The sequence below is a fragment of the Pinus tabuliformis genome, chromosome 1_2, assembly GCF_031772625.1.
Source record: "Pinus tabuliformis cultivar Carrire ecotype Pingquan chromosome 1_2, CPIR1, whole genome shotgun sequence".
NCBI classification, from domain to species: Eukaryota; Viridiplantae; Streptophyta; class Pinopsida; order Pinales; family Pinaceae; genus Pinus; species Pinus tabuliformis.
Window position 1 is genome coordinate 544,291,212 of NC_142298.1, and position 24,004 is coordinate 544,315,215.

General features: G+C 40.5%; 1 protein-coding gene across 15 annotated transcripts in view; it reads right to left on the minus strand.

Annotated features, from left to right (window-relative positions):
• Positions 1-24,004, minus strand: part of LOC149206742 (RNA polymerase II C-terminal domain phosphatase-like 4) — a 408,482-nt gene that overhangs the window by 31,193 nt on the left and 353,285 nt on the right. The gene's annotated exons all lie outside the window — the stretch shown is intronic.

Sequence of the window (24,004 nt, forward strand, 5' to 3'; positions counted from 1 at the left end):
ATATCATGGCTGCAGAGAAGCTAAAAAGTCAAGCTGACAGGAGGAGACAGAGAGATCAGGCTTCCACTTCTTTTGCATCATCTTCAGAGCCTAAATTAGACAAAATGAATAAAATGATAGAGTCATTGGCTGCTGAGATTTCTAAGCTGAAAGTTGAACAGAATTCAGGGAAAACAAGGCAGTAGAACACATTTGCTCCAAGAAACCCCAATCCATTCAGAAGATAAATGAGCAGTTACAAATAATGCAGAGGGGTGAAGATTCAAAAGAAGAACAGAAAGTTAAAACTCCTTTCCAAAATGTAGTCATGGAGGAAGAACAATTTGAAGAAGATGAGGATGAAATTCACTGCATGGAAGATAAAGGCAGCGCTTCATATTTGACTTTGGCTGCTTATGAAGAATCATTGCTATAGGAACAAGACAATCAAGAATGGGATAGAGAAGCTGTCCTACAAACTGGTGAACAACAAAGATATAACCTGAGGTCGAATGCAAGAAATGTCAAAGAGAATCCTACCCATAGAGCTGATGTCCAAACAGAGTCACAGAATATCCGGCAGAGGAGACCAGCAACTGATCTAGTCATCCTCAAAGCTCCAGTTCAAGAGGTAAAAGGTTTTGATAAGTTGTCTTCTTCTTTCAGCTTTGAGTCAGAAGTTCAGAAATTGAAAATATCCGTGCCTCTGGTAGAGTTTGTGAAGAGTCAAGTATTTAGAAAGCCTATCCTTCAAGACCTCGAGCTAGAAACCACACAAACCTCCACTGACTCTGTCAATTTGCAAGATGACAAGCCTGCCATTGTGCTTAGCCCTATGATTGAACCTGCTGATAATAATTCTCCATCTTTTTATGTCTCATTGACCATTCATGACAAAATCCTTCACAACTGCTTGCAAGATACAGGGGCCAGCCACAATTTGATGCCTAGAGCTGTCATGGAAGAGTTAGGCCTTGATATCACCAGACTCTATCATGATTTATTTTCTTTTGATTCAAGGAAGGTGAAATGCCTAGGATAGATTAAAGACCTGGCCATTGCCTTAACTCAGCTGCTCATGAAGAGTATGATGATGGATATTGTGGTAGCAGATGTCCCTCCTAAATTTGGCACACTGTTGTCCAGAGGATGGATGAAGAGACTAGGTGGGACATTACAGAATGATCTATCTTATGCCACTGTCCCAGTTTTTGGAGGAGAAAGCAGGAGATTGTATAGAGAAGCACAGTTGGCATACATCATTAGTGATCAAAAGAATCCTACAAATCATCCCATTTATGTAGTGGACGCTGATTTTGGAGCATGTATTCTCCAAATAGAAGAAACTCAGAAGGCCTCAATGTAGATCAGAAAACCAACAGTTCAGGCTAAGGAAGAGCAAGGAAATCAAATTTGGGAGATGTTCTTTGATGGAGCATGTTCCAGGGAGACTGCAGGAGCAAGGGTGGTGCTAGTGTCTCCACAACAAGAAAGCATTCAACTGTCTTTTAAGCTGGTTTTTCAAGTGACAAACAATATAGCAGAATATAAAGCTCTGCTATTGGGCCTTAATGCAACAAAAGACAGAAGAATCAAGAATCTAAAGGTGTTTGGAGATGCTGATCTGATCATTCAGCAAGTAAATAAAACATTTCAAGCAAAGCACCCAAGGCTGAAAGCATACAGAGATGAGGTATGGAGAATCAGAGATTCTTTTGATTATTTCTACATTTCATACATTCCTAGAGCCCAAAATCAGCTTGCTGATTCCTTGCTATTTCTGCTAGTCTTTTCATCCCTCCTATGCCTCCCAAACTAGTGTATGAAGTCCAAATGAAGTATAGACCATCCTTGCCTGACAATGTCCACCATTGGAAGGTTTTTGATGATGATGACGAGTTAAATAGGTTCCTTCAAGTCATTGATGAGTTTTCCGAAATGCAAATTGACCAAGAGAATGAAGCCTTGGAGGAAAGTCCCCAATCCTAGCTTAGAAACAAGATTGGTAAAAATAGCATTGTCTAGCTTCCTAGTAACCATATTCCTAAAGGCCTAATTCCTCTTGAAACACTGTTTGACCAAAATGATGTGCCTTACAAGGTTGCCCAAAAAGAAGACCAATCTACAGTCTGTAAGCATGATATAGGAAGTCCAGGTCAGCCTAGATATGTAAATTTGTCCACTCATTTGTCAGCTGATCAAAGTTCTGAATACTGCAATTTAATGAGGCAATTTGCTGATGTGTTTGCATGGGAGTATAGTGATCTGAAAACATATGACAAGAACATAATTCAGCATAAAATCCCTCTGGAGAAAGACACCATTCCTTTCAAATAGAAGCTGAGACCAATAAATCCTATGCTTCTTCCTCTAATTGAAAAAGAAATTAAAAAGTTGCTGGCTGCCAAGATTATAGTTCCTCTTAGATATTCCAAATGGGTGGCCAATCTAGTGGTGGTGAGGAAGAAAAGTGGAGAAATCAGACTGTGTGTTGATTTCAGAAATTTAAACAAATGTTCCAAGAAAGACAACTATCATTTACCAAAGATGGAGCACTTGTTGCAAAAAGTCTCAGGAGCCAAAGTAATGTCTTTCTTAGATGGTTTTTCAGGTTTTAATCAGAGTGTTGTGCACCCAGATGATCAAGAAAACACTGCATTCACCACTCCTTGGGGCACTTTAAAGTATGCCAAAATGCCTTTTGGATTGATGAATGCTGGAGCAACCTTTCAGAGAGCTATGGACATAGCATTTGTAGGAGAGAAGGATAAATTTGTCCTCATCTACCTTGATGATATAACAGTTTACTCCAGCAACCATCAAAATCATTTGCAGCATTTGAAAAAAGTGTTTCTAAAGTGCAGGAGGTTTGGAATTTCAGTCAATCCCAAAAAATCACAATTTTCTTTGGAAGAAGGCAAGCTATTAGGACATGTTGTGTCTGCTGCAGGTGTTCAGATTGACCCAGAAAGAGTAAAGGCAATACAGACTTTGTCTGTCCAGAGATCAAAGAATGATATCCAGTCCTTTTTGGGCAAAATTTATTTTGTCAGGAGGTTTATTCCAAATTTTGCAGAACTAGTGAAGCATATTACCTCCATGTTGAGAAAAGGGTCAGAGGTAAGATGGACTGATGCAGCAAAAAAATCATTTGATTCCATCAAAAAAGCTATAATGGAGGCTCCCACATTAATAAGTACAGATTACAACAAGGAGTTCCATATATTCTCATTTGCCTCTGAAGACACCATTGCAGCAGTTTTATTGCAAGCAGATGAAAAAGGTTCAGAACATCCAGTAGCATTTTTCAGCGAGAATTTGAGGGATGCTGAATTGAGGTATGATATGAGTGAAAAACATGCATATGCCCTTATCAAACCTTGAAAGTGTTTAGAGTTTACATTCTGCATTCCAAGATAATTGCATATGTACCCTCTGATGCAATAAAAGATGTCTTAACACAACCTGATGCTGATGGAAGAAGGGCAAAATGGATTGCAAAAATGATAGAATTTAATATAGAACTGAAGCCCACCAAGCTAGTCAGAGGTCAGGGGCTTGCCAAATTATTGGCTGAAGAAAATTGCAAATCTTTAGATATTGATTTCCTATGCACAATTGCAGAAAATGGTCAGGCAAAAAAGGAAGAAACAGCTGAAACAGAGGGAAAGCAGTCAGTGGCCGAGAATCTAGCTTCTTGTAATTGGTATGCTGAAATAATTAATTTCTTGCTGAAGCTAGAAATCCCTTCAGGATTTACTCAAAGTCAAGCTAGAACTATCAAGCTTAGGGCAGCAAAATATTGCATCAACGAAAATCTGCTCTACTGGAGGGATCCATTTGGAGTGCTTTTGAGGTGTCTGGACAAAGAACAGTCAAAGAAGTTATGCAACAGTTTCATAACAGCGTGTGTGGAGGGCACCATTACTGGAAGACTACAGCCCATAAAATTCTTAGAGTTGGGTACTATTGGCCCACTTTATTTTCTGATGTATTTTCTTTTGTTAAATCTTGTGACAGGTGCCAAAGATTTGAAGGAAAGCAACAATTGAAGTCCTTGCCCTTAAAACCAATTCATGCAAAAGGACCTTTTCAGCAGTGGGGCTTGGATTTTATTGGAGAAATCAATCCACATTCCAGTGGCCAGCATAAATGGATATTAGTAGCCACTGATTATTTCACTAAGTGGATTGAAGCAATCCCTACAAGGAAAGCTGATCATAATGTGGTCATGAAGTTTTTGACAGAGAATATCTTCAGCAGATTTGGTTGTCCACATAAATTAATAACAGATAATGCAGCAACCTTCAGGGCAAAAGAGCTAGTGGAAATGTGTGGTTCAATGGGTATTAAACTTGTTCATTCCACCTCATATTATCCTCAAGGAAATGGTCTGGCAGAATCCTCTAATAAAAGTCTAATTAGGATAATTAAAAAATTGTTAGAGGACAATAAAAAGAATTGGGATTCAAAGCTCAAGTATGCACTGTGGGCTGATAGAGTGACCATTAAAAAATCCATAGGCAATTCTCCTTTCAAGCTGGTATATGGTACTGAAGCTGTATTTCCAATTCAACTAACTCTCCCTGTGGCAAAATTCCTTCAAGAAGAGCAGCATGAGCAAGAATGCATGGCAAATAGGATCACTGATTTAGCAGAGGTACATCAGATTAGAGAACAGCTGGTTGAAAAGGTTGCAGCACATCAGAGAAAGATCAAGGAAGCCTTTGACAAAAAGGCAAAAATAAATAATTTTCAGATTGGTGACTTGGTTCTAAAATGGGATGCATTGAAAGAGAAGAAAGGCAATCATGGAAAATTTGATGCTTTTTGGACAGGGCCTTTCATTATTTCACAAATTCAAGGGAACAACACCTTCATACTGAAAAGTATGGGAGGAGAGACAGTTTTTGATGGCCTAGTTAATGGGCGGTTTTTGAAAGTTTATGTTGTTTAAGGTCTTTGGCCTTAAAGGTTGTAAATATTGTGTTTTTATCAGTTTTAATATAGATGCAGTAGACTCCATGCCCAATGGAACACTAGGAATTTTGATTAATTGGTTTTCAGCTGGAAAGGCATTGATCTGCAGGTTCTTGAGACCTCACAGGGAGGATCTCATCCCCAGAAGGAGCCAGTGTTAGCTTTGCTACATTTTGCAACATTTGATGGGTAAAATCAGGCCAGGCAGTGCTGGTTTGGGCTGCAAAGGGTTTGTAGCAGCTTTTTTCATCCTTCCACCTTTGTTTGCATTTATACCCTTGTAACCCCTTAATCTCTATTTTCTCCCTAAACCTTGTGTAAACCCATATTTACTTAAACCCCGCTTACACTCTTTAACTCCCCATTCCTCCGTTTTCCGCTAAAATCTCTCTATAAACCCTTGTTCCCCGGGCTCCTGCACGTTTTTGTTTAAACATTACAAAGCCCCGTGTAAGTCCCTTTATTCGGCCAAAACCTTTATTCGCTTAAATTCAAAGCCATATGATGTTATGCACATAACCGCACGCATATAATAAAAACATCACCTTTCGGCGGGCCCTCACCTGTCACGTCATCCAAAGCACATGCTTTAATTCTGGGTCGTCTGATCATCCCACCTTATCATCCGACAGTGTTCGCAAGCCCTCACCCCACAAGCCGTGCACGCGATAGCCCGTGGGGAAGGCGGTTTCCCGCCGGACCTGCCTGCCACGTGGTGTTATTTCACTGGATCGCGCCATCATGTAAGTAAACCGCCTACTCCCGAAGAGCGGTGCGGGAAAACTGCTTACCGCCCTTCCGGTATGCTCCCCCGCTCGTTAACCACCGCGCTGCTTCCGCTTCCGATAGCCGTCCGATCATCCCCGTCCATGATCCGACGGTCCTCGTTCTTCCCGCACACATGCCTCCCAATAACCCTCATACGCCAATCCTCGCCATCCAATTTTCCAGATCTAATGGCTAATAATCAACTGTGCCTCTGTGTCTTCCATCGCCTCCCGCCATCAAATCTAGGCCGTCCATCTGAGCTATCCAACAGTCAACATTCATGCCCAGTTCATCGTCCATTTTCAATGCGTTTTTCAGTGTTTTTGGCTTGTCCCATGCACGCGAAGAAGGAGGAGATGATTCGGCAACCTGCACATGAATTCCTCAGCTACCACATTTAAAGAATAGCACAGTCAAGGATGATCCTCGAGCAGCTCAATGACTGCAGCAGTTATGGAAATGCATTCAAATCATATTTCACCTATTCAGGAAGGACAGCAAAGTACCAGTAAATGTCATTTTGTCCATTAAAACAATCAAATTGTATCAGAGACCCATATCTGATTGTAAATGTGGTTGGTGGTCAGTTATGACCCCTCCACGTATAGGTTAGCAGAGACTTTTTTGTATTCAACCTCCATATATACCCACAAAGAAGATGTAATGAGGTTGATGAATGTTATTTTGTTGTAAGCTTCAACTTCTGGAGACTGTAACTACTGTGACACCTACAGCTTCTGGTCTTCATTTTCAGCTAATACAAGCTTCTTTTGCTGTTAATTGCTCACTTTCCACTTCTTCTTCTTTGTTCCAGGTTGTGCCTGTTATGCATTTATTCATGTGCTGTAGATGTTTAGCATTAGAGGGGCTGTCATCCCACCTCTGTGTTAGAATCTAGTTAGTTTCATTGAATTTGTATGCAGGTTTCTGTTGTTTTAATGCCAGAGAGTTGTCATCCTATCTGTGCATTAGGAGATAGATTTACTGACCTTTAAACTGGTAGCAGTTGGCCATCACAGGGTCCCGTGCATCTGCTGGTGTGATCAGTGTTCTCCATCATCACATTTTCCTCAAATTGTGAGTAATTGGTGGTCTAAAGCCTTGTAGTCTGAGGGTGTTCACCCATGTCTGAGGTTAAGCATAGTAGAAGTGGTTATTTGGCTTGAACATGCATCATTTCTCTCATTCATCCACCATTTCCAACATTTTTGTTGAGTTTGTAATGTTCCCGAGCATCTCTGAGATACAACCTAGGAGAGTTTCTTGGGGTGATAACAAGTGGAATTTCCCAAAACGATTTATGAGTATTATGGAATACATGTGTCCAAGCCTCCCTGCAAATTTTGAGGCTTAGAGCACATCCGATGCTACAAGAAATCAACACCAAACACTAGCATCCATCACACAGGTGAAGGTGCCTTTGTCTATGATACATCGCTGAATAGTGGCGTTTCTAATGGAGACTGGTATTTGAAATGCAACGGATGAAGGTAAGGGAGGATTTTCTGACTTTTCAACATGAAAGACAATCATATGATCGTCTTGGGGATCCACGGCACCCAAAGCAGAGAGTAGAGATTTCCATTGGGATGGGCACGTCTGGAGGACTTCTAGCGTTGACATGGCAGCAGGAGACTGCACCAAGTCATCTACTATGCTATAGGTATGGGTGGCTTTAGTAGAAGCAGCATTTCGACGTAATGGGCCTTTGGGGATCTTGGGAATAACCTTGACCTTGGGCTAAGGGATCTGGAAGGTACCATTGGATGACAATAAAGGCTCAGTGGAAACTTGGGGTTGGGAATCAGTCGCTGACTTAGTGGAGGTCTTTTCATATTGACACAATCGGGTCTGAAGGTTGACTTGCTCAGTATTGACCTCATCTGAATTCATCATAAGAATCTGATAATCATTGCGACCAAATGGTGAAGTTGGCTGAGCTACCTAACTTGGTGTAGGTTGGGTAGCAATATATCCTTGGTGAGGAAAAGGATTGGTAAGCACTGTCGATTGAGATGAAGTAGGAGGGGGAGGAGGAGCGATGGGTTGCGGTCCTTGAGAAGCAGCTGCTTGAGCTTCCCATACTTGACGCATCTGAGGTAAAATAGGACACTCATGAGTATAATGGCCATATACACCACAACAGGCACAAGGTTTGTTCCTGTGAAGACCCTTGTTTTGCTTGGGTTGTCCACCCTGTTGTTGGGTTGCGGGATTAGGCTAAGGACCCTGAGGTGCATTTGTTGGTGGACCCTGGCTACCTTGATTACCTTGAGATTATTAGTTCTGGTTATCCTTCCCCTTGTTCCTTTTCTTGGGGTTGGGGGGATTGGGTATGCTTTGCTGAGCATAGACTTGACCTTGCAAAGGAGGTGGCCGTTGCGGCCAAGGGGGAGCAAGCATGGGGGGCTCAGGCGCTGGTGTCAGAGGGGCTGGAGTGCTAGGCAATGCAATGATTTGGGTGTAAGCACAAAAAATGAAAATTAAAACCAAAAATGTAGTTTGTACTATGTGGGAAGTTATGAACCTGAACCAACATGATAAGGAAGGGTTCTCTGAGATTTGACTCTGCATTACTAAGCCCAACAAGAAAGGGGTTGTATAAGATTTGATTTTTTATTGAGTATGTGGGAAGTTATGCACCTGAGTCAACATTGTTTGTTTATGAATCTAACTATACATTAATAATTTAATAAGAAAGGGTTTTTTATGAGATTTGATGTGGGAAGTTATGAACCTGAACCAACATGATAAAGAAGGGTTTTCTAAACCTAAGTCAACGTTATATAACTTTGTATAGATTGGTTGTTATATAACTTTGTATTGGTTGGTTGGTATATAACATTATATCATTGATGTAGTAAATTAATAAACTAACTAGTTCTAAAATTGTAAAATTGTAAATACTAAATTACTAAATAGATATCATCATGATTCATGTCTGTAGATGTCTCAATTTCTAAAATATATGGATCAAGCACTATATTTCAGTATTATATATATATATATATATATATATATATATATATACAGAAAATGTGTCCCCTTGTGTCTTGTTTGCAAAGTCATCGTGTCTCATGTCAAATACTCGTATTTACATGTCCTCTGTGTCCTATGTCCTAGTGTCATGTGACTTAGCTATATGCATGCATCATTTAACAGAGATTTGTCCATCTTTTTCCTACTCAAGGCATTCAAACCATAATGCATGCTCTAAAAGAACACATACAAAGTCATTTTTGGGGGAAATTATCCAGGAATTCAACCTCTCACTTCCACACAAGAAAGAGGGCATTTCATGTTGTGATTTGGAGCCATTTATCAGCCATTAAACCCAGAATACATTCCATATACAGTAAATAGAAAACTTCAGGCATTTAGCTCATAGATATATGACAAAAATTCATAAAAAGAACCATAAGCATTCAAGAATTTCATTCAATAAGTTCATGCACCAACATTACACGGCAATGCAACAATCATTCAGATCTATATATCAATTTTCAATGGAAATTTTTAATTCCACAGTTCTCAACTTAGTCCATTTTATTTACAAAACAGGAAAAGGGCAAATTGAAGGTTGGACCTCAATTTTCCACCCAAACATAGACCTACTGTAGCGATAATCACTTACAACAGTCACCCTTGGGCCACATCCATGATCTAAGGGGAATTTCTTTTTAGCAAATTTAGCAGGAAACCATATTCAGTCCACAGAGGATAGGAAATACATATGGCATTAGCTAGTGAAGCATAGAATAATTGATAACAATTGGTGGTTTATAAGTTGTGTCAAGCACTCTAAAAGTGGTTTATCAGCCCACAACAAGCACCTTGGGTGGTTTATCAGCTCTCTCTTAGCAAGCACCCATGTGCATATGATTTGTCATTGTGGTTTATCAGCTCTCTCTTAGCAAGCACCCATGTGCATATGATTTGTCATTCCTAGATAGCACCCTGAGCGGTTTCTCAGCCAGTCTTTGGCAAGCACTCATTCCCAATTTCCTCTTAATGCTCCTGCACTCTGGTCACAATTTACTCTTTTAGGGAATCCCATTCCCTCAGCTCATAGCTCTTCCATATTTCCTCATGAGCTTCACCAAGAAGAGGTCCAACCCCAACATTGTTGTGGAAATGCCTTTCTATAATTTCTCAAGGGTGCCTCTCCATCCTCCTCTTGGATTCTTCATCTTCTTTTTCTTTAATAATCGCACCATAAAATTAATTAATGGTGTTATCCAAACCCACCTCGGTACATATTTCCTCTTCCCTCTTAGATCATTAATCTGTGGTCCCACACTTCAGGCCATTATATAAAAGTATACTTATTTATAATTACGAGTATTATTACATTACCAAATATCAGGGAACAATGTACCAGGGGTGTCACAAACCCTAACCCCTTAAAGGGAACATCGTTCTCAGTGCTATAATTAGCACAAGAAACAATAAAACTGAGCTTTGCATACAATTCATACATCTCCTTATTCAACAACAAAAGATGAGTACTGCAACTTTATTTTCTCAACCATCTCCCAAGTGGCTTCATTAGGTCCAAAGTGCTTCCATTGCACCTTGACTTGCTCTATTGTTCTATTCCGAAGCGTTATTTTCCTCCAATCTAAGATGCATAATGGTTCTGGCTAGAACTTTTCCTTAGGTTCCACCTGTATCACAAACCAATCAACAACATGATTAGTGTCATGAACATATTTCTTAAGCAAGGAAACATGAAAAACATTGTGAGCTTTCACTGTGGGTGGCAAGGCTAATCTGTAGGCCACTGGCCCCACTCTCTCTAATATTTGAAATGGTTCGCTATATCTGGGTGCCAACTTGGCACATGAGCCCATTTTTAATGAGCTTTTCTTTGGCTTAATAGGAGATAAAGATGCTCTCCCACTTGAAACTCTTTGCGTAGTCTCTGCGAGTCTACATAACTTTTCTACACATCTTGGGCTGCCTAATTTTTCCTAATCTTTATCATCTCCTACTCCATTTCTTTTAGCAAATTTGGCCCAAAAGTTACTATGTTTACTGGATCATCTCAGCTAATAGGGGTGTTGCATTTCCTACCATAAAGTGCCTCAAAGGGACTCATTCCCAATGATTCTTGATAGCCATTGTTGTATGCAAATTCTACCAGTGGTAGGTAGTCTTCCCACTTTCTTGGTTGATGCATCACATACATTCTTAGCATACCTTCCAGTATTCTATTTACTCTCTCTCTTTAACCATCAGTCTAACAATGATAAGTTGTGTTAAAGGCTAACTGGGTTCCAAAACCAACAAATAGTGACTTCCAAAATTTTGAAGTAAACTTGGCATCTTTGTCTAATATTATCTTTTTGGGTACTCCATGCAACCTGATTATCTCTTTCATGAAGATTTGGGCTATATCTATTGCTTTATGAGTAGACTTAATAGCTATAAAGTGAGTTGTCTTGCTCAACTTATCCACTACCACCATGATAGCATCATGCTATCTAGATGTCCTGGTAAAACTTGTAATGAAGTACATGGATATGACCTCCCATTTCCATTCTGAAATTTGAATTGGTTGTAGCAATCCAGTTGGATGCCTACACTTGTTGACATTCCAAATATTTTGCAAGGTATTCTGCAATATCTTTCTTCATTCCTAGCCAAAAATATGTCCTCTTCATGGTTTTCATCATCTTTTGATATCCAGGGTGACCTGAGTAAGGTCTTTTATGGAATTCATCCATGATAAGCTTCCTTAAATCCTTGGCATTGGGCACATATTTCTTGTTCTTGAATATTAGCATTCCATCATCATTGAACTAGTAGCTTCTACTTACTGATCCATTCCACTATTCTTTCCAAAACTTCTTCACATATTGGTAATGTTCATCATTTATCAGCCCTTCTTTAATCCTCTCCTTGATGTCAAATGAGCAAGTGCTTATGGCTGCTAGGTGAACCTCTTGCAAACTTCTACTAAGTGCATCTACCACCTTATTCTTGTTTCCTTTGATTGGCTTAATTTCAAAATTAGATTCACTCATCAAAGGCAACAAACTAGCTTGTCTAGCATTCATCTTGGGCTGGTCAAACAAGTATTTCAGACCACCGTGATCAATCGCAATGTAAACCTCCTTCCCAGTAGGTAATGCCTCCAAATTTTTAATGTGTACACAATGGATGTCAACTCCAAGTCATGAGTGATGTAATTCCTTTCATGCTCATTCAGCTTCCTGGATTCATAGTAGATTACATGTCCTTCTTGCATCAGGACTCCACCAAGTCCCTCCTTACAAGCATCAGTGCAAACTACAAAATATTTTTCTAGGTCAGCTATTCTCAAGATAGGTGCACAAGTGAGTAAATTTTTCAATTGTTCAAAACTAGTTGCACATTCAAGTGTCCATTGAAACTTCACTCCTTTTCTTTGTAAGGCAATGATGGGATGCCCAATCTTTGAGAAGTTTTGAATGAATCTTCGATAGTAACCAGCCAACCCCATAAATGATTTGACCTCTGTCACATTCCAGGGCATGGGCCATTCCATTATCGCTTTGATCTTTTTTCAATCCACAAGTTATAACCACTCCTTTTGAGATTACATGACTCAAATAGTGAACTTGTGTTAAGATTAGGTATGTTCTATGCTAGAGCAATTTATTTAAATTTTCACAGTTAGCAATCACATCAGCATTACGATAAACTGCAGATAGAACATAAATATAATATGCAGAAGACAAGACAAGACAAGAGGACACAAGATATGGTGCAAGCCAGGGACAAACCCCACAATGTGTGGGGAAACCCTTGATCAATTCTTCTTTTATCTTCAAAGTTCAGCAGAGAGAGAGATGGTACAAATACATTTGAAGTCAACACTTTGACTGCAAAATAAGAGATCAGACATCAGAGATATTTCATCATGAAGATGACAGGATAGTTCCGATGACAAGGACTGCAGATCTGAACTCAGGTGAAGGCACACTTCTCAGTCCTCATACTTCAACTGATTCACCATGCTGCATCCAACCATGCTGCGTCCATTACTATGTTGCATTCAACGCCATGCTGCATTCAACATCATGCTTTCAAGCTATTAAATAACTAAGCCCTTCAAGGGCTTCAGTCCACCTAGGAGAGTCTCTCCTAATCCATGCTGCCATCCGAACTCAAAGCAAACTGTAATACTGCCTTGGAACAGCCTTAGCTGCTTGCTATGGCTTGCAGCCTAGCAAAGCAACTAGCTGTAGCTGTAGACTCCCTAGTGACTGCTGATCCCAAACGTACCTTATCCATGCCTTAGAACAACAGTATTTAACACGTTGTTACAGCGATTTCCACGCTGCTCCTTTATGCTGATATATGTCTCCTTTATATTGCTACATCTTCACTTGTTGTTCCTTTCACTGAGATCATCGTTGATGTACATTCACATTAGTGCCACTGAGATCAAATTTGTGAGATCATCTTTCATACCACCATTCAAAGAGTTGTTTTGGGATCAGGACTCATGATCCTATAACTATACAGAGATCATTCCTTGATATCGATATGTACAGCCATCATACGTTGCATCTAACTTGAACGCTAATATCATTACAGATTTGAATGCCGAGATGATATATGAAAAGATCTTCTACATAGTGATGCTAAGAATGTAGCCCTACTTTATTATTCCGAGACTGCTACAGGAATATCACCTAGATCTACAGCATCAAAGATATGTCGATACCAAAGTTATGCTATGGCTGCTCCTTGTCATTATAAGGATTAGGTTTATGTTGAGAATGTATATAGCTCATACCTTATGCCAATACAGTATTCTTATCCGAGATCTGTCTCATCGATCCGAGTTTTGTGCCTTCAATTCATAGGTATCCCAAGGTGAGATCTCTGCTCCAGAACTTAGATCATTTTTGCGTCATTATTAATGCATCAAGATCTAGCCATGACTATGCCGAGAGTATCTATCCCAAAACGCATGTCAATACTGTATCTATATCCGCAGGTTTCTCTGCTCTATCCATTTGATAACTTCACCTTTAAATCACAGGTATGCCGAGTGTAGATTGCGACAAACCTGCTTTTGGGTTTCGTCGGTCAGCAAAGAGGTTGAAAATCTGGATCGACTAATTCGAATGGGATTGCTGGACCTCGTCACTACGCTGGCCAAAGCCTGGCAAGCAAACAATCGATGCATTCTGTATCGCCTCTTCAATGCGGTACAGTTTGGTTCGATAACTTTGATTGACCTCTAACAGAAAAATTTCACTTAATATAAACAAGGTGGACAGCTGTATCCAGAGCCTCTACCACCCTGAACCGGTTTTCGATGTGCACACTGCGGATGCGGCTCTATCCTGATTTGATGTTCCTTCTGTTCTATCTAACCGAGATCTAGCTTGACTGCGGCCTTACGCGAGATTGCGGCCTTCCATGCTTGACTGCGGACTGCATCCTTTAACTTTATCACTGCGGATTCCATCTATGCCTGCGTATAAATGTATTCAATAACAGCGTTAGAGGACTGCATTTTGGCTGCTACAGGCAGTGTATAGATTGTGCGTATATAGTCTCCATGCGTATAGAATGACGTGTATATAGTTTCCATAGCCAACAGATTAGGGATCACATAACTATTTCCATTGCTGTGCATATAGTTGCTCCATTGCCAACGGATTAGGGCATCGTACTGCAGCTAGGGCTCCTTAGGGCTCCTTCTTAGGCCAGCATATTCTTTTGGTTCTCTCCTTCTCCAAAAACCCAGACGTGGAGAGGAGATCACCTCAAGAATACGTGTGTGCAAATGATATCAAATCCTCATCTATTTATACCAAAATGAGGATGATAAATAGACACGTCGGTTGGGCTTCTAGAGCCTACATAAGAGCTGGTCGGCTTGATAATAATTACATAAACAAAATAAATTCATATCTCCATAATTACTTATCGGAATCGGATGATCTTTGGATCAATCCTACACCTCTCGACGAGAGGGATCCAATAAAAATATCAGCTGCCATAAATAAGCCGACCCACATGGAGTTTGGCCCTAGTTGCCAATTTAACAGCTTGAGTTTGAAAGAGCTCACACTTGTTGAGTTTGGCATGAATTTTATGCTCTTTGAGCAATTATAGAACAACTCTCAAGTGGTCCTCATGCTCCTTTTCATTATTTGAATACACCAGTATGTCATTCACAAACACCAGCACAAATCTGTCCAAGTATGGTCTGAGCACATTATTCATTAGGCACATAAAGGTTGTTGGAGCATTTGTAAGCCCAAATGGCACTACTACTATAAACTCATAGTGACCATACCTTGTCCTAAATGCAGTCTTGTGAATGTCATCCTCTTTGATTCTGACCTTATGGTAACCCATCTTTAAATCGATTTTAGAAAATACAGCAACCCCCCTCAATTGATTAAATAGATCATCAATCCTAGGCAGTGAGTACTTATTTTTCACAGTTGCTTTATTTAGTTGCTTGTAATCAATGCACAGACGTAGCATTCCATCTTTATTTTTCACAAAAAGTGTCGGGGCTCCCCACGGTGAAACGATGCGCTGTATATACCCTTTTTCCATTAATTCCTTCAGCTACAATTTTAATTCTACAAGGTTGGGCGTACTCATTTGATAAGAGGTCTTTGCCACCGGTATTGTTCCCAGAATCAGCTCGATTGTGAAATCAATGTCTCTACTGGGCAGAAATCCTAACAATTTATCTGGGAACACATCACTATATTGATTTAATACTGAGTAATTTTCAAAGGGCACTGTGTTGATTTCTTTCTCCTCTGAGATTTGGATGGCATAAAGGGCACAACCTTTTCTTCTACAGTTCTTTACTTGGATTGTTGAGATCATATTGAGTGTTATCGGCCTCTTAATACCTTACAGAGTTATTGGGTCGTCTTCATCGTTGATCCGTTCCAGTACTTTGTCATAACAATCCACCTTCGCCCTATGGGTTGATAGCCAATCCATACCTATCGGAATATCGTATGATCCTAATGGCAACAAATTCAATTTGACTGTAGTAGTAATGTCCCTGATTTCTACAAGGAAAGACTCAACCATATATGTTATCCATCTCTTTGTCCCAGTGGCCAGCGGAACAAGCCATGATTCCTCATGGGTTTTCTTTTGAATTGTACATTTTTCCACAATTTCGGGGCTAATATAACTGAAATTAGATCCTGGGTCAATTAAAATTGAGACTGGTGAGTTGTTGACCATACCTTCCATCTGAATGATCGTTGCTAGCTGGTCTGCCTATTATCCAATGCAACAGATATCCCGAGGATGCTCTGGGCCAGCCCATTCATAGTTGTTCCCTACTGTATGTTATATAACTTCGTGCCACTCTTCTTCAATAGAGGACAACTTCTCTGCAAATGGTTCTTTCCACATTCCCAGCATTGCATGCTCCCTTTCTCAGATCCTTCACCATATTCATTCACTGATTTCTGATGTGTACTTTTGTCGATTGTAGAATTTTATTAATGTTCACTTTCGGTGAGGTTATTAAACTTTCCACCCTTTCTCCCTTGCTTATATCCTGAGGTTCTCTACCCTCCTCCTTTGCCTTTCTTCTTCCAGTTAGTTCAAATCTTAGTCTTATGCTTAGACTTTTCTTAGCAATGTCTGCTCTTTCTAATAACCTCCCCCAGAGTCTTAGGTTCAACGAATTCTATTCTGTCATGATATGCATATGGTAACCAACTAACATACCTTTGGATCTTAGTCTTCTCATCCTTGATGTAAGGTACATACCTTAGTAGTTCCAAGAATTTGTTGGTATACTCCTCAGGTGTCATCTACCCCATTTTGTGTTCATAGAATTCCTTGGCTCTATTGTCATAATATTTCTCAAATAGGTACTTTGCTCGAAAGTACTTTTCAAACTTCCTCCATGCCATTTCCTTCTCTCTGCCTTTGATGTTCTTGAAATCCTCACACCATATATCAAATTTTCCCTTTAAGCTAAAGAAGGCCACCCTAGCCTTCACATTCTCGGAATAATCATGCAATCTAAAGTACTTCTTTATTCCCAAGAGCCAAGCCTTTGCATCTTATGCTTTCTTTACTTCTCCATCAAAGGTATGGTGTTTAGCTTTCTTGAATTCTTCTCACATGGAAGTCCTCCTGCTCTTCCTTTGAATGATCTATCAAGGCTACTTGATTCTCTTTCTGGTGTTCTGAGCATAACCATTTCTCCTTCAACATGTCTATGCCTCTTTCTTGATTGGCTGCCTTCTTCCTTCTTGTTATCCAACTCATGCCTTTGGATCTTTAGTGAACTATTCTTAGGCCTATACTTATCCTGATGGTTGGTACCAATCTCTTGTTGTCTTTGGAAGTCTGACAAACTCTGCAATAAAATTGAATTCACTTATGCTTGCTCTCTACAATATTTTCGTTATTTTCCTTCCAACTTCTTATTTCAGCTCTTAGGCTTCTAAGAGTGTCCATCAATTCAGGAGTTTCCTCTTCTTTCATCTTCCCAACCGACTTGTCTTCGGGGCCTTGTTGGTTTTTGCTTACACCATACTATTCTAATCTACTGCTCATTCTTTCTCTTTCTTACTGTATCTTGATGTTTGTCAATCTGCTTTTACACACACATAGATGTTAGCCAACTAGAAAGGAAAAGCAAAATAACATAGATTCTCATCACCTTGGTCTATATTGATCTGAAACACCAAATTTTAGTTAGCACATAAATAATATTCCATCAATAGTTCCATAAAACCATACATTTCAGCAATTTGTGTTTTCAACACCATCACACTCTGTTAGAACAATTCTAGCAGATCAAGCATATCAAGCATTCATCTAGAGTATGCATGTGAGCCTTTTCAGGTACAATGCTTGAACCTAGAGCTTTGATACCACTTTGTAATACACCCCCTTACCACCCCTCATCCTATAAAGGTAGAAAGAGGGCAGTTACTATGTTGAACCGATCTCCAAGGTACAGTTATGGATATGGGGTATAAATTTTTTGATCTTTTCCAACTTTCTCAGGACTTAAAATGGATAACCTCGTTGTGTTTGTCTCGTCGAGACCTTTCCAACAATATAAAATTTGCTTCAATTCGACTCCCGGATCAAATGATATGGCCGTTCAAGGATTAGCCTATTAGATAGTGCCACGTCACCTAACCTACCACGTGGCTAACCATATCATGGCTACATCACTGCCACATTGCAGCTACCCCAGCTACTGACCCATTCATGTCTAGCATCATGGTTCGTAAGGCCCAATTTACAATGTATATATATATATATATATACACACACACGAAACACGAGGATGTGGGTCCCTCTATGGCCACATCACCCTGGGAATAAAATCTCGGTGAGATTGCACCCTACTCCATGAGAAATCGCCAGGGAATAAACTTTCGGGGTTACATGGACCCTCTGTGGACCTATCCTCCACGTGTCATCTCATTTTTGGTTGTCACTGCGTGCTCAGGCTCCACCATGCCACATTGTCTCAGCGTTTTTCCTTTTTGTTGCATTCATACCACCACGGTGACCTGGCCTCCTTTTAAAATCTCAGGGGTGGCGTGGACCAGTGAGAAGGCTCCTCGTTCCGATGTGACACAAACGGTAGCCCACAATGCCACATCCTCCTGGAAATAAAATCCTGGGACTTTTGTACCCAGCACCACAGAATACCACCGAGGTGACATCACCTAGCTTTACCCACTAAGGTGACGTGTCCTACCCCGGGCTACCACATCGCACTAACATCAACCTTCACCCGGCCTATTAAGCATTGACACGTCGTCCTTGGTCACGACCCTTTCCAGGCTAGCCATGGGTCCCACTAGACCCTCCGCTCCTTGGTTAAACATATATATCATCTTATAAAATATATGGGGTCCTCCGCCTCAATTGCGCCAAATGAACCAACTCCTAGCCCCATTGTGCCATGTCATCCCAACAGATAAATCCTAACGGGATCCGACCATGCCTCATGTTGTCGCCTAAATTGTACACCCAATGTGACAACGCTCAAGGAAGGGGTTTTCAATCTTATCCCTGTGCACTCTGTTTAAGCTATCTCCTAAGGCGAGCTAAGGGGGGTAGCCCCTGAAGGCAAAATGATGAGGAACTTGTTGAGAATCAACAAGTTTAGGAGATATAGATGAATATCCTAGCAACTTGATTTAGAATTATATGGAAAGTGAGATTATGAAGCACCAACAATTAAATTATTAAGATATATCAGTGATCGACAACTGCCTTAGAATTAGAAAGTACTTGCACAATAATGATTAATATGTCAAGCTACCAGATAGACAAATGTTGCAAAGATGATATGCAAACTCTATCCTAGATGAAATGCAGGGCCTAATCTAGATGTGAAATGCAAAATCTTGGTTGTTTTTAGTTATATGCCTAAATCTAGATGAGAGCCTTCACCTTAATTGTTTTGAAGCAAGTCTTGCACAGGGTTGTAGAAAGAAGTCTAGGGGAAGTAGGTAACGCCTCATTAACGATACCTACCCTAGAGTTCTAACGACCCAGATGCCTTTGTTCATGTTACCACTCAAACCAGCAGGGGATCAAAAAGGGGTTCCTAAGAGGGCAACTGCTAGGTTAAGGGAAACGGTGGAGGCTTAGCCCACTGTCACCACAGCTAAGTCTCCCTACTCTTTACGGACTTTCACCGATGGGAAGAGTCCCAGTAGTGTAGGGATCACTTGTAAAGTATATGTCAATGGATAGGTGAGAAGTGACCTTGGAAACCCTTTCCCAAGGATGGAGTGAAGAAAGGAACTTTCTTTCTCTTTAAGCAAGGGACTTGGTCCACCAGGGGTAAGGGGTGAGGATTGGAGTGTTGAGAGAGAAGGAATAGGCTTATAGACCAGGTTCTCAATCCCTATAATCCTTAGGAAACTTGGATTCCCAAATGGTCCTTAACAAATAATCTTTATTGAGAAGTGGGACCACATGGGGCCTAGTGGACCCAGCCCAGGTCCGAGGATGGAATGATGCAACCAATGATGTTCCTATCCTGGAAAAGATGAAGGAAAAGGATCAAACAAGAATATTTACTTCAAAAGGTTGAATTGATCCTATTGGGGTCTAGCCTTGGGGATGCCTAGACAAGATTCAATCCTAGAGCTAGGGCTTGGGATTCCCGGAGATTCCACCATTAGAATTGCCTCAAATTTGGAGGAGAGGGAGGGGACCCACCAGCGCAGTAGCCTATAGGAGATCGAAGTTTTTTCTTGGGTCAATTCCTAGGAAATTGATGCCCTAGGTGATCTTTGAGGCCTAGCCCTGGGAAAAAGTGATAAAAGGTGAAAAAGGTGAAGGGGATGACCACCCTTTTTTAGGGATCAATGCCTAATTCACTTGGGGATATAGATTCAAGGATGATGATGAGTAAGAACTTGGTTTCTTGATCAAGCAGGCCCAGAAAGTCAGCTTCATCCAATGTTGAGAGAAAGAAAAGAAAAGTGACCTTCAAGCATTTATACTTCAAAGCAAACGATGCAAGCTTATCGAGACAAATAATCTCTAGGACATTCCATTCATATAACATTGGCCCATACATTCAATTAGCTAAAACATGCTCAATTGCACATTTCAATCATGCAGCAACTAGCCCTAATTTTAGCAGTATGCAGCAACAAGAATAGTAACATCAAAATTTACTTACAATGTTATAGAGTATATCCAATCAACATTTTGTTTATAGGACAAAGCTCCAAGACAAGATAAATAACCCAAATCCATATGTCAAAATTCATCCATTCTCCAAAAAACATCCTCCAAGGAAAAAATGCGAAGTTCTTTATATTAGAGAGATCCCAAGTCAAGTGATGATCCAAATGAATGTATATAACATCAATATATAGCCTCCTAAGAAGTTCAAATTAGCCTATGGGCCTACATTAGCCCCTAATGACAAAATAATGTGCAAATAAAACACCTATTAGTGACAAGCCCACCAAACTAGCTCACAAGTGTAAAAATAAGCCTCACAAGGGGCCAAATAATAATATGTACATGTCGTAGGGCCCTCCAAAGGCATAATAATATCCAGAAGTGCCATATTGAGGAATAAATTCCTCGGAATATGATGGACAAGGGGGTGGCCCCTTGTTCTAGATGTAGTCGACCTGTGGTGCTCCCGGTAGGTCTGAGGGCACATAAATGACCCCATGGGTCTCCATATGAATCAGAGATGCATGTAGATCCTCTGCAAGGGTCCAAGTGGTGGAATGAATGCTGCCATGACATCATACAAGTCCCAGGACACCTGCTAAGAGTGTGGGGTTCCTGTGGGGCCTTGCTAGGCATAATGTACCAATCATATCACCATCATCCCAAAAGTGGATCACTAGTGATCTCTGAGGATCCATGAAGGTCCGTGGAGTGTTGTCTATTTCTGTGGAGGCCAATGGCTCTCTATGCACACCCTACATGTGCCAATGTAGACCTCTGGGGGTTAGGATCCCATATAAGGAGACCAAACCCAAATGGAAACCACCTGTAATCCTGCATAAGATCCAATGCATCCCCTAGGCTTCTAGTACAACCAGTCATTAAAATAATCGAGTAAAAGAGCTTACAAATCATGGATAACAACGTGGGCACTTCATAATGGCATGCCCTTCCGTAGTGGGCTTTGGCATGTGCTAGTGTCTCCAAGCTCCAAAGGGGGTTAGCCAAGTACCTTATTAGGTGGTTTCAACCCTTAAAGGGGATAGTATGTCCAAGGTACATCCCTCTAATGGGAGTGGCAAGTGACAAATAAGTGGAATGGAATAGGAAATGAGAGGGGCAATCCTGGTCCACATAGTGGGGCATAGGGGTAGCTAGATAAGGGGAAGCCCACACCTAGGTATGTAATGTGTAGGAGGGAGCAATCATGGTACATGAGGTGCCCCGACCTTGATTTTTCCACCCTTCTTTATATGCCTTTTGCCTTTTATGAATTTCTTTAATTAACTGCTCGGGGCTCAAAGGACAAGAGCATGATATGTAAGATATAGCAATGATTACCCCCTTTTAGGTAGGGCGGTTCATTGCCCTCCAAGGGTTGGGACAATCATGGGTTCCTGAATGATAAAGGAGGCTCATCTAGGGCCTATGGAACCAGGGTGATGGCCATGGATTGGGGTAGAGCTCATGCATTGGCTTTTGCCCATGTGCTGATTATTTTGTCCCAACCATCTTTTGCATTTTGTGGTACAATTTCCTGTTAAATGTGGCCAATTATGCTTTTCACTTTTTCTTTTAATTGCTTCAACCTTTGGGGCATCATTCTAGGCTTGACCCAAGGTGGGGGCAAGGGGATAGGGAGGTTGGCCCTATGTGGACCCAGGTGGGAGAAAAGATGAATGGGGGTATAGTGAGTGGAAAGGGAGTAATATGTGTGGGTAAAGGAGTGGGACCACGCACCCAAAGTCGGGGTTTCCCAAGTAGTACCACCCTAGAACCAAATGGTCAATAAAGGAGATCCCACAGGACTAAGATCCAAGGGTAACAACCAAAAGAGATCAAGGGGACAAGAGCACAAACTAAGCCCACTCTTTCCGCCAAATCCCCTCATCAATCCACACCCAGAAGTATCCATGATAAGTAAACTCAATACTCAATCACCAAATGACAAGACATACCTTTAGATTCAGGAGGCCTACCTTCAAACATACGATCAATGCAGGTGGGTGAGGGACCACATGGCTGGCTCAAGTGGCAGAGAAAAAACACAACGAGCTAGTAGGAGGCATCAAGGGGTTGCTGGCTTCCGGTTGAGGCTCATCATAGAGAAAAATTTCTCCGAGGGATATCACCCACGAAGTGGTGGGTAACAATTCCTACAAGGGATTGTCCGCAAGAGAAATACAAGGTCACCTGTTTTAACCTCAATGCAAGGGTCAAGTGTCACAAATCGAGAGAGAAGGTGGCCCTAATCTCTATCAACCAAGCTTATGCTTAGAGGTGAGTTTTAAATATGCAACTTCTAATCTTAGAATGAAGATGCAAATGATGACAAGATTAGCTTGCTTCAATGAGATACAATTATACTTCAATGTTTCAAACCACTTGTAACCAAGATCATCAAATGTTACTCTTCAACACAAGATTACAAGAATGCCAAATGCAATTAGTGAAACACCCTCAAGATTATTCAATGAAGCAATGCTATTAGGATGGTCTTAATGTGCTTATTAGAATTCCTCTTACTTATAATGTAGCAATTAGGAATAAGAGAAACTTCAAGATTTTACAAGCACAATGAGATGATTATGGTAATGATAGCAATATCTTCCTATCACTTATGTATGCTTATTAGAAGCTTTCTTTCACTTATTAGATTTGCAACTTTGAACCAAAGAAAATTACAAGATAGCAAGAGCACAACTATAAGCAACAAGATGAGATTGCTAACAGTGATATTAGTAAATGAAATGCAACAAAAGATTTCAAATATGCAATGCAATATGCAAGATAGAAACACCTATGCAAATGAGATGCAATGAGAGAAAAGGTTAGTGACTAGACAAGCTATCCTCAAGCCAAGAAATAAACCAACACACTTCTTAGCACACAATGATCAACTTAGGAGCAAGATGAATGCACCAGACCTTGAGAGATGTCACTATCAATCGAATCAGCCTACTGTCAACAAGAAATCAGTCATAAATGAAACAAGGACAAGAGCTAGAACAATGATTAAGCCTTTATAGTTAATGTGTGATGTCTTTAGGTGTTTTAGGCTTATTATTGTTAGATTATTGTTGTGATTAGACCACTGTAGATTTTGCTCCAGATTTGATTATGTTATGACAGTCAACCAAGGATGGATAACAGGATCAAAACCAACCCACAAGGCCTTGGGGCCTTCCTCCGATCTCTGATATGCCAATTCAAGACACCAAGGATAGTGAATAGGCTTCAAAGATGCAATATATCTCCTCCAAACCCCTCCAACCAAAATATTTCTAAGTTATCGGAAATGCTGCCCCAACTCCAAAAAATGTCGTTCGGCGTTTCAAATACGGAAACGCATACGAAATGGCATGGAAATGTTTCTGCCACGTTTCACTTTTTTGGAAATGACCAGCCTGAGATCAGAAACGTTTCAAAGGAGTTTCAAGAAAATTTGATCCATTTCCAGAAAATTTGGATACATTTCTAGAAAATATGGATATGTTTCCAAGTTTCCAGGTTTCCAATGTTCTAGGCACTTTATTGCAAGAATATATTCCAGGTTTGTTTGTCCAAAGCATGTAAATGCAACTAAATTCTT